This window comes from Nipponia nippon, unplaced genomic scaffold, assembly GCF_047370975.1.
Source record: "Nipponia nippon isolate SJK-2023a ecotype South Korea unplaced genomic scaffold, ASM4737097v1 scaffold_1, whole genome shotgun sequence".
NCBI classification, from domain to species: domain Eukaryota; kingdom Metazoa; phylum Chordata; class Aves; order Pelecaniformes; family Threskiornithidae; genus Nipponia; species Nipponia nippon.
The window spans coordinates 162,767,191-162,783,073 of record NW_028262290.1 but is presented as its reverse complement, the minus strand read 5'-3'; the positions used below and the strand labels follow the sequence as shown (position 1 = coordinate 162,783,073).

The following is a 15,883-nucleotide window of genomic DNA, read 5'->3' as shown; positions in this document are numbered from 1 at the left end:
GTACATCGCACTATTCTGTTTCTTGGAAACAGAAGATTTGGCCTCGTTACATCTCTAAATATCCCCCCACAGTAATGGCATGGCAGCAATTCTCACTGTTTCCCTTCTTATTTTCCCAGCAGGTCACATCAATGAGCACTTCCATTTATAATGATACTTGGATGAGCTATTCATTTTAACATATGCTTTGCACTCTCCTCGCGTCAGCCTGCTGGCTGAAGCTACATGCGCTGCTGCTGCAGCTGCCTGTGGGGCACTTAGGAATGTGCTTTCATCACATCCACACAACCCAGTTACGGCTCACAGGCATAAAGTTAACCTTGAACATCAGTGTTTGCATGATCAAAGCTCGAGCTAAAGACACAGGCAATCTTCCTAGCACTTCTTATTTTCAGATGTTGCAATAACACTATTTAAATAGAGGTGATGACGTTGGTTTACTTTCCCGTTGCCTCAAATGACATACCAGGCAGTCTAGCACTGCTTTCTTGTACTTCCCAAAATAAAGCTCACTGTGTTGTATGTTGTTGCACAATTTGTATTACTGCCATTGGTCCTTATAATTTAAAAAGTTGCATTTCTTAAGTCTGATGCAGTTCCAAGCTGAGGATATGGAAAAACTCTCACATATTAAGAAACTAAGCAGTCAGTCCAACAAGTTCTGTGGTCCAGTAGAGAGGATTATTTAGAACCATAGGATCATAAAAACATTTAGGTTGGAAAAGACCCCTAAGATCATCGAGTCCAACCATTAACCTAACACTGCCAAGTCTACCACTAAACCATGTCCCTAAGTGCCACGTCTACTTTGTATGTTTGCTGTAGAAAGGAAATATTTATAGTGGTTTTGGGTTTTTCTGGGGGGCAGTTGTTTTTGGTTTTGTTTTTTTTTGTAAACGGTTTATGGCTGAGAAACTTAAACATATCTTAAGGTTCCCACATTTACCCTAGGTGTCCAGAGGCTGATAAGTTATTCCAAAATTTACTGCAAAAAATCTCTAAGCTGTGTAAATGAGGCTGTAAAGTGCTCTGCTGTTATAGTGATGAGAGCCACACAGAGAGTTTTAGGGTTTTTGGGGGGTGGTGGCGGTGGCTTTTTTTTCTCATGAGTAGCTATTTTTTGTGGTTTGGCTTTGTGTTGTGATTCCGCATGTGAAACATGTTTCAGGAAGAATTTGCTCCAGTGCCTTGATCCCGTGAATGGGTGCTTTTGCAGAACCTCAGGAAACTACCAAATGAAGTAATTTTGTCTTAGAAGAGGGACCAACTACACTGGAAGCAGTGCTAGTGATTTAGGATGAAATATCAACTCCCCTGATATCAGTAATCACTTTCCTCAGACTTTACATTGTACAGGAAGGTAACAACCCTCTGAACATCTTCATCAAAACAGTCTCTCAATGGCATCAGCTCTGAATGGACTGAAAAGAAAATCTGTAGCACGTCTGCCTGGAGTCACTAAGATATGGGGTATGTGGGTCTGAGGGAGGACTGCAGAATGGGGTTGCTGATGGTATGAAGTCAGGGCAGATCCCATGACCCTGTTAGATACTAGAAGCGTTTACAGTGATCAACCTGATGGCATTGCTGTAGTGGTTCCATGTTGCCAGCCTGGGATGCTGTGAAGAGTAAGGAATGGGAAAAGTGAACAGTGTAACATTTTAGAGGAATGCAAATACGACAGGCATAGCTCATAAACAAAAACATGTTACAGTGGGAACTTGCCATGGAGTTTTGTTTCCTATTTCAGAAGAGTGGCACACCTCAATCCTGGATCTGTCACTTCTGCATGATATGTTCTCAGCAGACTCTCAGTAATGACTGTTACAATGCCACACTTCATCAAATATACTTAAATCTTTGAATTTATACAGTTGGTACAATAAATACCATTTGCTGAATGTGGTTTCTAAATTAGATATCTTTTTTGTACACTTGGCAGATAAAAATATACTCTGTAGAACCTCTCATTTTGTCAAGTTCTACTAAACAGATGGAGTGCCTTTTCTGTTCACATGGAATCACGTCAGTGAATCTGGTCTTAAATGAAAACACCTCCTGTCCTTTAAATCAACTTTTTCTCTAGGTTTGTGGGTTGATGAGCCCTTCAGGCAGTGAAATAATGCTGTGGCCAATCTAGAGAGTAAACCCACATAACAATAGTGATACTACAAACTGCATTATTTGGAAGGATGGGTGGATCAAGAGGATGTCTAATATATATATATATATATAGTGCTGGAGGATAATTATTATTAGGAAATGGGAGAGATGGGCTAGAATGGGAATTTTGTTGTTGCTGTTTCTGATTTCAATAAAATGCTCTAGACCTTAATTACCCCATGACTAAGTTGGCTCTCCAGTTTAGGAATGACCCTCTAGATGTGCTCTTGTTGACATGCAGTAGTTGCCTTGCCTTTGTCTCCCTGCTTTTGACAAAATGAATGTTTCCGTGTTTCTTTTGGAGGAGTGTCACTGAGCCACACTCAGAGCCAGATTCACCGTATGGACAGACCCAGGTGAGACTAGGCTCCATCTGTTTCTTTGTGAAGGTATAATCTTAAACTCTGTATGTCTTAGGCCCCTGTGTATAAACTCATACCTGCCAGCACTGCCTTACTTCACTAGCATCTACTGAAAGCTAAAAAAGAGGGTGACCTACTATCTGTTATTAGTATGTTGCAAGATGTGCTCAAAGCTGTTTGAGAAGCCAGTGGATGGTCTGAGGAAGAGAAAGTGGTAGGATGCTTCATACTTACAGATGCCGTCATGGCCTACCGTGGACTAGAATGTGAACATAGACAGTGGATCAGAGGTTCAGCTTGCATAAATTACCTATTGTAAAGTTGCAGCTGGCAGCTCATGCCCCCTTATTTAGCTCTCAACTGCATCACTTGGTCGACCTTTTCTGAATAAACTGTGTTATGCATGGAATTGATTTGCCTTGGCCTCCAGCCCTGTGGTGGGGACATCTTATTGTATAGTCCCATGTATGAAAAAATAGTTGAGCACTAAAGTAGTCGAAATGCAAAGGTGACCTGTAAAGCTCCAGCTCTATATTGTTCAGCTTTCTTATTCCATTACAAAATAAGAACTGTGCGATTTTTTTTCCTCCAGGCATTCATCTTACTCATTAAACTGTCAAAGTGTGGAAGCTGGCTGTATAAGAAAAAGATAATGGAAAATGTTAACACAGTTTATGTAAGCCACTAGGACCTGAACTGTTCAACCACTTCACCTTGTGTCTATCTTTACTTGTATGAGAAGACTCATTCACTACAGTGATACACTCCACTGAGTAATGTTACTCATGTGCGTAAACATGTTAGACAAAAAGTTTGTTTATGGATGCAAGTATTTCAAGTGCACATACCCATAGCTAAGAGGAAGAGACAAATGAGAAACAGATTCCTAAAGGTGTAAATGCTATGTGGTATCTCAACTCCTTTAATGTGCTACAGGAATTGGATTTCATGACTCTAAATAGCACTGCTGTAAAAAACCTGCTAGCCTATCTGTGGATTTGTTTGTCCTCCCTAAAGCCCTCTAAAGAACACCATAGGGAACTGTACCATTGCACGGCTCTGTCTTTATCCTCTTGAAACTCCATCTTGTGCAGATGTCCCTGGTACATAAGGCCAAGCATTTAGAAGACGATCTTGACTGCTAACACTGTTAAATGCACAGAGGTTTACCATGCCAGAGAAACCTCGTCTTGTTCAGGAAATCCTCTGAGCTGAATGGAGGCTGGGAGAGTGCTTATGTGTCTCCTGTTCCTGTGTTCTTCCCTAAGCATCCACTTAAGACAGGAAGATGTAGTAGGTGGACCTTTAGTCAGAACCAATAGGGCTGTTCTGGTATTTTTAAACCAGCCTATTTTATCACTGGGCGTAGAGGCAGCCTAAGGTGCACTCAGCTGCAGATGTCTACTTTGCAATATCTAGAGTTACAGGAAATTAATCATACTCCTAAGAACCTTCTCTTTCTTTGAAAGTACCCCTGAGGTAATTGAGCAGCATGTGGAAGACTATTACTTTCTGTGTTCTGTGTAAATAAAGGGGAAAGAGTTAATATCAGAAGGGAGATATAGTTGCAATATCATTATTAATCTGCTCAAGGAGACTGCTTGTGAGTTCATCACTGCGAACGTGGGTATGAAATCTTTAGATGAATCCTAAATGTGTAGCCATACTTCAGTGGGCATCAGGTCTTTAAAATTTGTATTAGTGAGCTAAAACTAAGATTTCTGGCTAAGATGGGTGGCTTCTTATCTGAGCAATTTGTTGTGGTGTTTTTAATATACATATATGTATATGTATAAAATTATATATATATATGTATAAGTATATATAAACATCCGATTACTTTAAGAATAAAAAGTGTCATTATGCTGAAATTGTCCTTCTTCCAGTAGCCACTGGGTGAACTTTGAAACCTTTGAGTTCTAGGATTTTGGAATATGATGGGTGTTTTTTGCTTTAATCTCTCCAGAAAAGTATATCCTGTTCTCTTGTTTGAGTTACTTTAAAACTTTGCACAAATCTCCATTTTCTTCATGAATAAATAAAGTCAATGATTTATGCAGGATGCTCACCATTTTGTTTCCCGTTTCTCCTAGAGGCTTTAAAAATGTTGAGTTTCAGAGGGGGGAAATGCTATTTTAAATGCCACGGTTGCTACCTAAAGTGCTTGTCATTTCTGCTTGGGAGAGACAGCCCAGTTCACGCAGACCAGGCTGGCGTTCTCTCATGTTGCTTTGATTGATTACTCTTCTTTTTTACTTAATTTCTTATAAAGCCTTCTCAGATCCAAATGTAAAACTCTTATTAGCAGAAAAGATGTATTTTTCCGAGTTGCTATAAAATAGCTTGTTATGCTAGTTAGGATACAAATCTCTGAGATAAGTGATACAGAAATTCACACAGTATATGTACTTTTAAAAAAAGTGATGATTTTTTTGTAAGAAAGATGACAGTCAAAATTAATATAGCTATATATGTTATTAAACTTTTGGCTACTACTTCCCTAACCTGGAGGATAAGATTATTTGACTGTTTTCAACAGGGAGACAGAGAACTCGGGGGTATCAGTGGAAAAACACACAGTAGTTTATGCCTTCTATTTTTGCGTTATGATCATTAGAATTTCATCAAGATCCACAAGAAAATGAAATAAATATGTCCATTTTATTTGAGAAAACACACAGATGAGGAAAAATGTATGCAGCATTACACAGTATCTATTACTTTGTTTTTCTGCAGTCCCATAAGCAAAGAATACTTGATTTTTGATCTGCATTGCAGATTTCAGAGCGCTTTTTAACTCTTCATCTCATTTCAGGAAGCCTGCCTCTGTTATAGATTATTTCACTTTACGTCTACCATTTTCAGTTACTTCTTGTTTCCAGTGTTACAATAAACAGGAATATTTTGTTCTAGTTAGCTTTCCATAGTTTAAAATCTAAAAAATTAATAGCAAAAACATTCTTACAGAATCCATGGAAATTGAGGAGTGGATATTTTTATCTCTGTTTTCTATATAGTGAAAAGTTAAATGATTTGCCAAGAATTCAAAGCCAGTCACTGGAGGAGTATTAGAACTTGAGATGTTCTCACTCTGCAGCCTGCCTGCGGAACTCGGTTGGTACTAAAAACATAGCAATTAAAAGTAAGCAGCTGAAATTTTTGCATTTCAGAAGTTTTAAATATTCCATGGTAGCCTTGCAAGCCCACCTGCAATGTGAGAACTTTCTAATTGATTGATGTTATTGCTCTTGCTTTTAGCTGGAGCTCTTACGGGTTGATACTTTCATTTGATCTTCAGAAATCTTGGAGGCCCAAAGGTGAAACTCACAGTTAGTACTCCATGGAAAAATAAGGGATTAAATTTGGATTTCAGTGGCTGGTGTGAAGTTCCAGGGAATAGAATTAATGATTTTGGGGAAGGGAGTGCTGAGGTGTTCACAGTGAATAATTATTTAGTGCCTATTGAAAACACAAGTAAAGGCAAGGGAGATAACTTGCCCAAGATCACAGCGTTAGCTAGAAGTGGATTTGAAATTCCTCTCTCTCTGCCCCATCCTCTAATAACTACTCTTTTCCCTTAGAGGAAGAAAAATGTGGCATTTTAATGTAAAGGAAACAAGGTATATACATTTTAGCATGACACTGACGGTGGCTGGCATGTTATATGCTCTAGAAACACCTTTATGGAGTACTAGCCCACAAAAGACCTGATTTATTTAAAAGGTTTGCATTTGTATGCAGCAAGAGTAAGGTGATAATAAAAATGCATGTCCTCTTTATCTGCTACATGTATGCAGCTCTTCATTGATATGTAAATGCTACTTATGGATGCTCTGGATTGTCATGGTTATTAGTATGTTTATTGGATGAATATATTAGCTTAACTAAATAATGATCGGTATAGACAAGACTGTCATGGAAGAGAATAATGATGTGGGCAAGCCAACAACTACAGAAGTCTTACCTGATCATGTCCAGCCTTCATCTGATCTACAAAGCTGGCTTTGAACAGTACCTGAAAATTCTCAAACACATGAAAAAACCCTGACAGGAAAAAACCGAAACACAGGCCAAGTGACCTGAGTTAAAGAAAGTTGTTGAGTCACTCTGGTCCTGAAGGACCTTGGTGAACTGTTGCAGGATATTCTGGCACAAAGCCTAAGAGGAGGTTAACTGGGGGATTTACCTCAGAGAGATATGTGGCCAAACACCTCACCACATGCAATTACAGAGTTTAATATGAGACAAAAATGCTGCTAGCCTTGTTACCATGACAGTCTTTGGTATATACAGCACTTTTCTTCCTGGACTCTCTCAGAGCGTCAGTTAATAAGCATCGGAAGTGCTACATTCTTAAGCTCTTTTTGAGTTTCTCTTCATGTCAGTGCAGCCTGAATCAGTGGTTTCCTTCACCTTCTACACTCTGTTCTCGGTAGCTCATTTGTTGTTGGGTCAAGTGAGCTGTGCAAACATAGGGGCTCAATTCTGCCAAACACTCTCTTCTCATTAGTGTTTCTCGTACTTCTGTGGCTGCCAGCAGAATCCATCTTGGAGTGCCATCACCTCTGGCTTCAAGTAGTAGAATGCCTCTCCACATGCTTTTTTTTTCCTATGCTTTCTTTATTATTTTCAAGGCCAAACTTAAAACATTTCTTGTTTTCAATTGTTGGTTTTTTATTCATTTTTTTTTATTATTTTATATGGGCCTTTGGCATTACACCTTGCAAATAAGAGTTCTGTTTTGTAATTACTACCCTTTGCCCTCTTCAGCTGAGTTAGCAGGAGGTGGAGGAGACATTGCCCCATCAGCTAAGCGCTACCAAAGACTTTGTGTGGGGAAGCAACGTTTTTCTTTCCCAGGCTGTATTATGGGTAATTTCAAGTCAGTGTTGTTTCGATTTCTTCTTCCCACTGCTTTCCTCTTTATTTATTTTTTTAAATCAGGAGTAGTTGTGAGACAGCGTCTGCATGCAGGTAGGCATCCTTGTCTCTTACATCTCTGCAGCTGCTGCCTGTGTTGCATAGCTGTACTTTATTACTCTTGATTGTGTGATTGTGATTGCCTGTGGTGAAATAAACTTGCTGCTCCTTACAAATGAAGAGATTTGGCTGAGCTGGTTCCTGATAGAGAGCAGAGAGGTAAAGAGTCAGTGCTAATTTGGAAATTTCACTGCATAGGAAGGGGCTGAGAAGTTGAAAGATGGACAGACAGACTATGTATTTTTCCCCTCTTCTCCAGGTTCTTCCTCTACTCTTTCTCCTCTTCCTTCCTGCTCCTTCACAGACTCCTGAGGTACAGGACATCCCATCTCTTGCTCCATCCTCTTCATTGGACCCAGAGATCCTCCTCTATATCTTCTTTGTTTCAGGTGTCTAGAAGTCCCCACCAGTCCTTATTTATCTTACTGAGCCTGCTGAGCTGTTAGGAAGATGGGGGTGATTGAGATGAGATAGAGCAAGATCTAGAGCTGAGCTTTGCTTTTAAGATCAGGGCTGGATATCTGGAAGGTTTTCTTCTGCTGCCATTTCTGCACAAGCTCATTGGTTTAAGACTTAATGGAGAAGCAATTGTCATGGAATATTACAACCAAGATTTAAAAAAAAAAAAAGTGCTTTTAAAACTTACATTTGTGTTTATTGGATGCTATGTCAAGGTCACAGTTTAAATCTGAAATCTTTAGGTACACCTAGAAAAGCAATATTTTCAGTAATTGTTAGCATGGCAGAGTACTTAACAACACACACTCTTTAAAAGTGTCAAGAAGCACTTAAACATGATCTTATTAGTAAATTAATTTCTAAATATGACCTAGATTAAAAATAACAACACAGGGTAGCAGAAAAGCAATATAAAGCTAGTAGTGTGAGGATGCACCTAGATTCAGTGCCTTTTCTTTCAGTTCCCCTAATGTACTGAGGGTTTCCCAAACACTAAATATAATTACAGTCAGAGTGTTTGCTATTCCTGTCTGTTTAGGAATTTCCAACACAAATTCTAAAGGCAATGATAATGTAAAATTTCCCATAAGCAAAAACAAACTTAAAAAAAATGAAATTAAAATCTTAATACTTCTGGTTGCTAGTAGATGTCTAAGTAAGAATAAAACAAATTTTACCTTTAGGAAGATTTTTACTTTATAAGATTTTGAAAATATTTTGGAAACTACTTTCAAGTGTATTAAAACCTTCAGAAAAGATAAAACAGACCTCACTTAACTGGCTATTTTTTCAATTAAAAAAAACCCAAAACATTAGCCTGGAAAAAAAGCAGCAGGATGTTTTACTTTGGGTATAATCAGATAAGTACCTGTTATCACAGCCTATTTTTGAGAAGGCATTTCTTCCCTCTCCTCCTTTCTTAAATGCTGAAACTGATTTAGGCAAAAGCAGTTTGCTTTTAATTCTAACTAATGGTCCTTTGTTAAGTATCAGAAGAGATGGAAACTTCTCAGTCTGTGCTAATCTTATCATGATTGACCACATATATTTTTCAGTAGTTGACTCATCTGTTGACAGCTGAGTCCAGTGAGAATATAAAACATATGAAGACCAAATAACCCTCAGGGGGGATCAATAATAATCTGATGGGCTCTTCATTTCCAGGCATCCATTGGTCATTGGTGGGTGGTGGAACTTCCTCTGGAGCTCACCAGTTCTGTTCTAGGCACATCCCAGAGAAGTGTGCTGACTCCTGATGCCATTTAGAACAGGGTGAATGTTTTCCTTGAATATTCCTTTTAACTCCAAAACATACAGATTTTGTCTTTAGGAATGTGTTTAATTTTCAGCAATTACTGCCAGAGCTAAAAATAAATCTGGATTTACATAAATGTGTATGTTTACTTTTGACAAGGTAAAAAAAAAATCCCACTTTGACGTGTTTGGAAAATCCATGTAGTAGAAAAATCACATTAAATCCATAAATGAAATAAATCTCCTTCAAATCAATTTCTCTAAGTTATGCCTAATCAGAAAACAGAGGGAGAAGCTTGTCTGAGTAAATTCAGACATTTCCACACTTTAAAATAAGTAGGATAAAACTCACCCTCTGCTGTGGATGCCCGAAATTGAGTAAGATTAATTCTACCCCACTTGTTTGTAAAATCAGGCCTTTTCTCTGCTTACATTGATTTCAATGCTATTAAGGTATCATAAACATTTTCTTTTTGTAGCCTTTGGCCTGCATTTTTTTATGTTTCTCTCATAAGCTGAATAGTAATTATCCAAGGAAAATGCTGTTCTGGAGAACTACGGGGTTCAATTAGGGAAAGTGGCAAATGCATTTCTAAGAATGATCATAGAATCATTTGGGTTGGAAAAGACCTTTAAGATGATTGAGTCCAACCGTTAACCTAACACTGCCAAATTCACCACTAAACCGTGTCCCTAAGTGCCACATCGACCCATCATTTAAATACCTCCAGGGATGGGGACTCAATCACTTCCCTGGGCAGCCCGTGCCAGTGCCTGACTGCCCTTTTGGTGAAGAAATGTTTCCTAATACTCAATCTAAACCTCCCCTGGTGAAGCTTGAGCCCATTTCCTCTCATCCTATTTCTTGCTGCTTGGTATGTAACATTTCTTTTCCATTGCTATGGGCTTCTGTCCTTCTCCAACAATTTGTGTACCACTGAAGATCATTTTCAATGATTCATCATGAAGGAATCTAATGCTGAAAAGATGCCATTTTTTATCATCAGCACACTGTAGTGTAGATTATGTAGTTCAGAAACATTTACTTCCTCTTGGGGTCACGAAGGTAGGGGCTATTCATACTTTTGGCTTCTGAGAATTGAAATGGTTGTTAAAGTGCAGATAGGTTTCTTTGAAAACATTACAAAAACCCTCTTTTGTCTTTAGAGAAAAGGACAATTTGAGTCACATTATAAACACAAGGAGGGCCGGTTATGTTGCTGCAGCTGAGAGAGGAGGACCCGTGATATCTGAAGGCAAGAGCATGGCCTGTAGGTAATTGAACAAGGACAGGAGAGGTGCAGGGTATGTTTCTGGGCTGTTGGGGCCTTGCTCAAAACACTTCGCCTCCTGGAGAGGTACGGTTTACCCAAGTGTCTATCTACATCTGAACTAGTCACTAGTCTTTACAGACCAGTGGTACAGCCAGTATACAGACACGGGCAGCTCCAGAGGGCTAGTTGCCGTTAGGAGCAAATCACAGGATAAAATCAATTGACCTGTGGAGGCATTTGTATTCCTCTGCTGGACATAAATGGAAGGTTACCAGCTCTATCTTAGAAACCTTAATTATCTATACCTCGCTGTCTGCAAATCCGTGTAAACTCTGTGTATGTAGATTCCCAGCTGCTTTCTAGAATAAGTTTTTCCTTTATTTTTGCTGTTTCAGCCCATTAATGGAAGATTTTAGGAGACCAACGAGTTCTCATTTTCTGGGGCACTTCTAATCTCAGAAATGAAAACTCAGAGTCTGTCTTGTCGTTATAAATCATATTGTTATTGTTATTATTAATTTTCTTATTATAATAGTATCTAGAAGTTAAATCGGATCAGCATGTCTCTTGGGATAAACACTGTGCAGATCTCAACATGCTCAGAAAGAAAGAGGTTTTTTATCCCTTAAACACTAAGAGTTTATAGCTGCTTGTTTGCCTCCTTCCTTCCTTTTGTATTTATTATGGAAAGCATGGGCTTCAATGAGATTTTCTCCTCTTAACTAATGTTCTTAAAATTACATCAGTCCCAAACTGATGGGCTGTATTAACAGTAGAAGTGTAAGCTCTGAGAAATCAAAATCTATTTTCTATGCAAATGGAATCTATTCAGCAGAAAATCCCCAAACTCAGCACTTTGCAGTAGCTGGATATTTTCTGAGTGCTTTGTAGGAATCTTGTATTTTCTCCAGTGATGCTGAGTTCTTACTCCTGAGTAGTTTGACTCCTGCTTGGTCCAGAAAATGGAGCAAAGTGGGTTGTTTTGGTGCCGTTGTTTAGCTGGTTAGATTGTTACAGCCTTCCGCATGCTTGATCACAGACCGTGAATTTATGAAGTCAGCAAATGCAGTTATGGCCATTTAGCTCACAGCGTAGAAACATACTGTATAGGTCCAGCTGCCTCAGGTTTAGCCCTGTGTATTAAGACAGCTGTCGCTTCAGCTTTCCCACGGTGTGTTTTATTTGGCTGGGTTGTAGCACGGACAGCTTTGTTTCCAAATTCAATTAATCTTAGGCTTAAAGTTAATCACAGAAAGGTCAGTCGCACATGAAAGGTGTACAGCCTGCTCTAACTCAGTGCTACAGGTACTGAACATATAACGGTGCATTCAAGACACCTTTTCATTCTGCTTGTGCCCAGAGTTGAGTGTGAACAGTTGTCAGCTGGGTTAAATCCTTTTAGTTTGGTCTCTCCAAATTCCTTTGAAGAACACTAATTTTTCTGCAACATAAATAATTATCTGCATGAGTACTTCCTACTTCAAAGACCCTGGTAGTTATTTTGGGGAGCAGGACACAGCTACACATACCAATGAAATGAAAAACTGCACTTGATCTCTTGGAGCAATGCTGGTTCTGTTGTCTGGCTTGTGAAGGCCTATCCGTCAGGAGGGCCCAAATTTAATGATGGCTAGTGTTGAAAAGCCAAAGTCATGCAGTTAGGATTATGTGTAAGTAAAACTGTGGAAGTTATTTCTAATTCATTGTTCACTTTTCTCTTATTTGGTGCTATTGGTTGGTGAAAACCAATCATCCATTAAATAAAGGCACTGTGATTAGGAACAGGATTCCTATGTAGCCATAATAGACATCATCATAGAAAATTTTACAAAAACGAAACCAAAAGCAAAGACGCAGTAGAAGTGTTCAGCTCTCCACAAATTGAGGCTATTTTTACAGGAAAGATTTTCTAGGCCTGATTTTTCTTTTATTTTCCCTACAGATGGGATTCCTGTCCCTAAGTTTAGACATTTATAGCACAGACATGTCCCAGTGAGCAGGTCAGCCCAGGTTGCCTTTATAGTTAATGATACAAAAGAGAGACTTTTAGAAGACAATTCATCTGACCCAATTTAAGTATCTTTTGTGTAATGACAGAAATCATCCCGTAGAGCCCACTGACTGCACTGGCTAGATCCCTCTTGACTTTTAAGGGAGCCTAGAGATTTCTCTGCCAATGACAGCTACTCTATAGATTATTAAACTGAGACGAATGATCCCATCTGCATCATCTGCGGCTCAGAGGAGAACTGGCCTGAGCAATGCCCATCTATCAATTCTTTTATGGACTACTTGGTTTATATTTTCTACAGATTTTGCCTCCAGCAAAGTCTTTTAGGGAACATAATCCATAAAAATGAGTGGAATTCTTCTGAAGAGGAGTGGTGTTTTCTTCTAAAAAATACAAATTTCTTCTTCTCAGAATTTTCTTCTAAAGGAGGTTATTGGTTTTTATCTGAAGAGCGTAAAATGGGCTGTTCTTTCATCCCTGTAAAATAATCAGTTATTTCAAATGAAACCATGGCTTTCTTGGAGTGGAGGAACAACTTAGCTATTGATTTCAGTGGAAAATGGAATTTTAACGTTAAACTCACGGGACTGTATTGGAGGAATAACCTTTGCTTGTAATCAGAGGTGGAAAAAAAATTCAGCTCACCTAACGTTAGATACGCGTCATGTAGACAACTGCAATTAAGTCAGACACCTCAGGCTCCTCTAATAGGCAATTGCTAGTGTGGTAGCGTTTGTACATTCATCCGATTTAAATGTACACTTTATAATGAGATGTGCCTGGTTCTTCCACTGGCTATTACGGGAGCCCAGGTGGTTCGCTTGCAGGCAGAGACTGCTGCACACCCACATGGGCAGAGTATTCTCAGCCGGAGCTTCCAGTCTGTGTTTGCAGATGACCTACTGCAGGTCCAAGCACAGAAATATTATTATTAACTGCAATAGACCAATGCTATCATAAGGGTCTTTAGGATAAGCTAATCAACATATAAAATTTAAGGGTCTCAACCATTTATTTCATTCAGGAAACTGCAGATTTCAAAAAAGTCTAGGAAACCGATGTAAACTCCTGCTCTGGATTTTACATTTTACATTTTCTGTCACCTGGCAAACTAAAAATCCCATAGAATTCAGACCAAATAATTAAAGCGTAATTTAAATGACCCCTAGGGTGTTCGAGCCCAACTAGCTAATCTTATATTCAAAGACAGAAGCAGAGTCACAGAGGCCAAGAAAATCCATTTGTACATTATCGTAGGTAGTTTTTTCTATCTGTGTTAGAGTATCTCAAAGGATCTGGGATAAAATGGTCACAGTCAGGACTGTTTATTCAAGCTGGTATCCTTCTGGAGGTGGACATCTTCCCGTGAGGCCTGTGCAAGCTACTGTGTTCTCTGCACGTAAATAAAGTTCACTTTAGTGGGGTCAGGGAAAAGAGAGAAGAGATTTTGATTCAGGATATAACTAAGAGTTTGGTTGAGCGGTGAGTGACAAAGGTATGGGGCAAAACTGAGTGAACCAGGGCTACAGCTGGGTTTCCCTCATCACAAGGGAAACTCCATTCCCAATGATTATTCTGGGATGGTCAAAGCTACTTGTCTCTTGTTTTGGCACTGTCCTAAGAAAAGATTTAACAAACTGTTCTGTTTCCACAAGACAATTTAGCTTTAAGTAACTCAGTCCTTTTGATCAAAAAAAGACAGGAAAAAAAAGAAACACACTGTCAAAAGTTCTCAATTGGCAATAGTCTGTAAGTACTCATGGCAGCGTGGGTATGGCGTGCCTCTCCCCAGGGGGGAGTGAAAAGCCTTACGTGATCTCCTCTTTCCACAGGAACAGCATTAACATGAAAAGGATAAGATGACTGATCCATCAGTGTTTCCATCAGGAGCAAATTGAACCGGACAGGGGAATTGGTCTCAAGGTGGAGAAATAGGTTGGAAATCAGATGACAGAGGTCTGAAAGCACACTTACTTGAAAAATGAATTGAGTTGTGCAGTGATTTCAGAGTGAAACAATGTGGTATGGGGAGGAATGGGTGATGAAGATAGACTTTGCTGTCCATCTCAAACACATAATCTCTTGTGCAATTGATGATCTTGTGTGTAAAAGGAAATTTTCTGTTCAGTGAAATTCATCTCTTACTGTAGTGACATTTTTGCCGTTAAAGAAGAAGGTGCAGTAAAATGCACTTTGTCCACGTGCAGGTCTTTGTATGAACTAGTGACCTCTCCTGTTTTGGTTGTCATTGGTTTTCTATTCAGGTAACTATAAACAGGTTTTCTTTTATAATGTTTTTAAATTCAATCAAACGTTTCTTTTGCAGTAATGGAGAATTAAGAGAGCCCTCCAGTGGCCAAGCAAAAGAAATCAACGTCGCTCTGGCAGTAAGCCAAACAAGTCTGGAATCTAGGGAGAGAAATATGTGCTACATATTTCAAAGGTAGTAACTTCCAGTCTTGTTAGGGATGACTTATATCCTGCTTACATTGGTTCTGTGATCCAGAAGAATTCCATAGCACTTGACAAACACTCTGTCTATCCCTGATGAAATAGTATGTATTTATTCATTCGTCATTTCTGTCTAGGAAGGGCTGTTTGCATGAAGAGGAAAATACTTTAGGGATAAACTAATAGGTTTTATATTTAATAACTTTACAGGAAATGAAAATGAAGAGAACTTGGCCCTCACTGAAGTAATTCTTAGTATTCAGACTGCAATAGCTGCAGAAAAATCTCTTCACAAAAAATAATTATTTCTTCATTAAATAGCCCCCAAGGGCAAAGTTCTGATGATCAGGTGCTTGTTGCATGCAATATTGCTGTAAATGATGATTCTGATGATTTTATTAGCTGGGGAAGGCAATAAGTGCTGAAAAAGAATATCTTTTCCAGGCATCAGTCAAGAGAGTTTGACACCTCCTTATGATAACTGTCAGTTAACAACATCATGAATGGCTACTCTGATTGGAGGTAGCAGATTTTGAAAGGTTAATAAGGAGATTTCATGGGTCCGTAAGAGAAGCAGCACTTGCTTAGCAAAAAGATGATAAGTTATCTGCTCTTTGCAATTGAGTGTGAGAGCATAGGAATGACAAAATGTTTAATCAGAATGTTACATGTTTTCCCAAAACTCTTTCTTTAATATCCACTGGGGTGAGATGTGTAGTTTACCAAATACAAAACAGATTAACACATCATGGGAAAAGAAACCCAGCTGTGCTGTCAAGTAGATTGGAAGTGCCACACTTCCCAGGATTAATTTTTCGCTGCACCTGTTATTAAAATATTTATCACAATATCAACTGTTTTATTTTACTTGATGACAGTTACATGCATTTTACATCTATGCTGAAATGAAACTATTTTAATACTGGTGC

The 15,883-nt window shown here is 38.8% G+C and overlaps 1 protein-coding gene across 1 annotated transcript in view; it reads left to right on the top strand.

The window, feature by feature from the left end:
* The window catches only part of CRHR2 (corticotropin releasing hormone receptor 2), a 171,574-nt gene that overhangs the window by 21,980 nt on the left and 133,711 nt on the right, over positions 1 to 15,883 (top strand). The window lies entirely within an intron of this gene.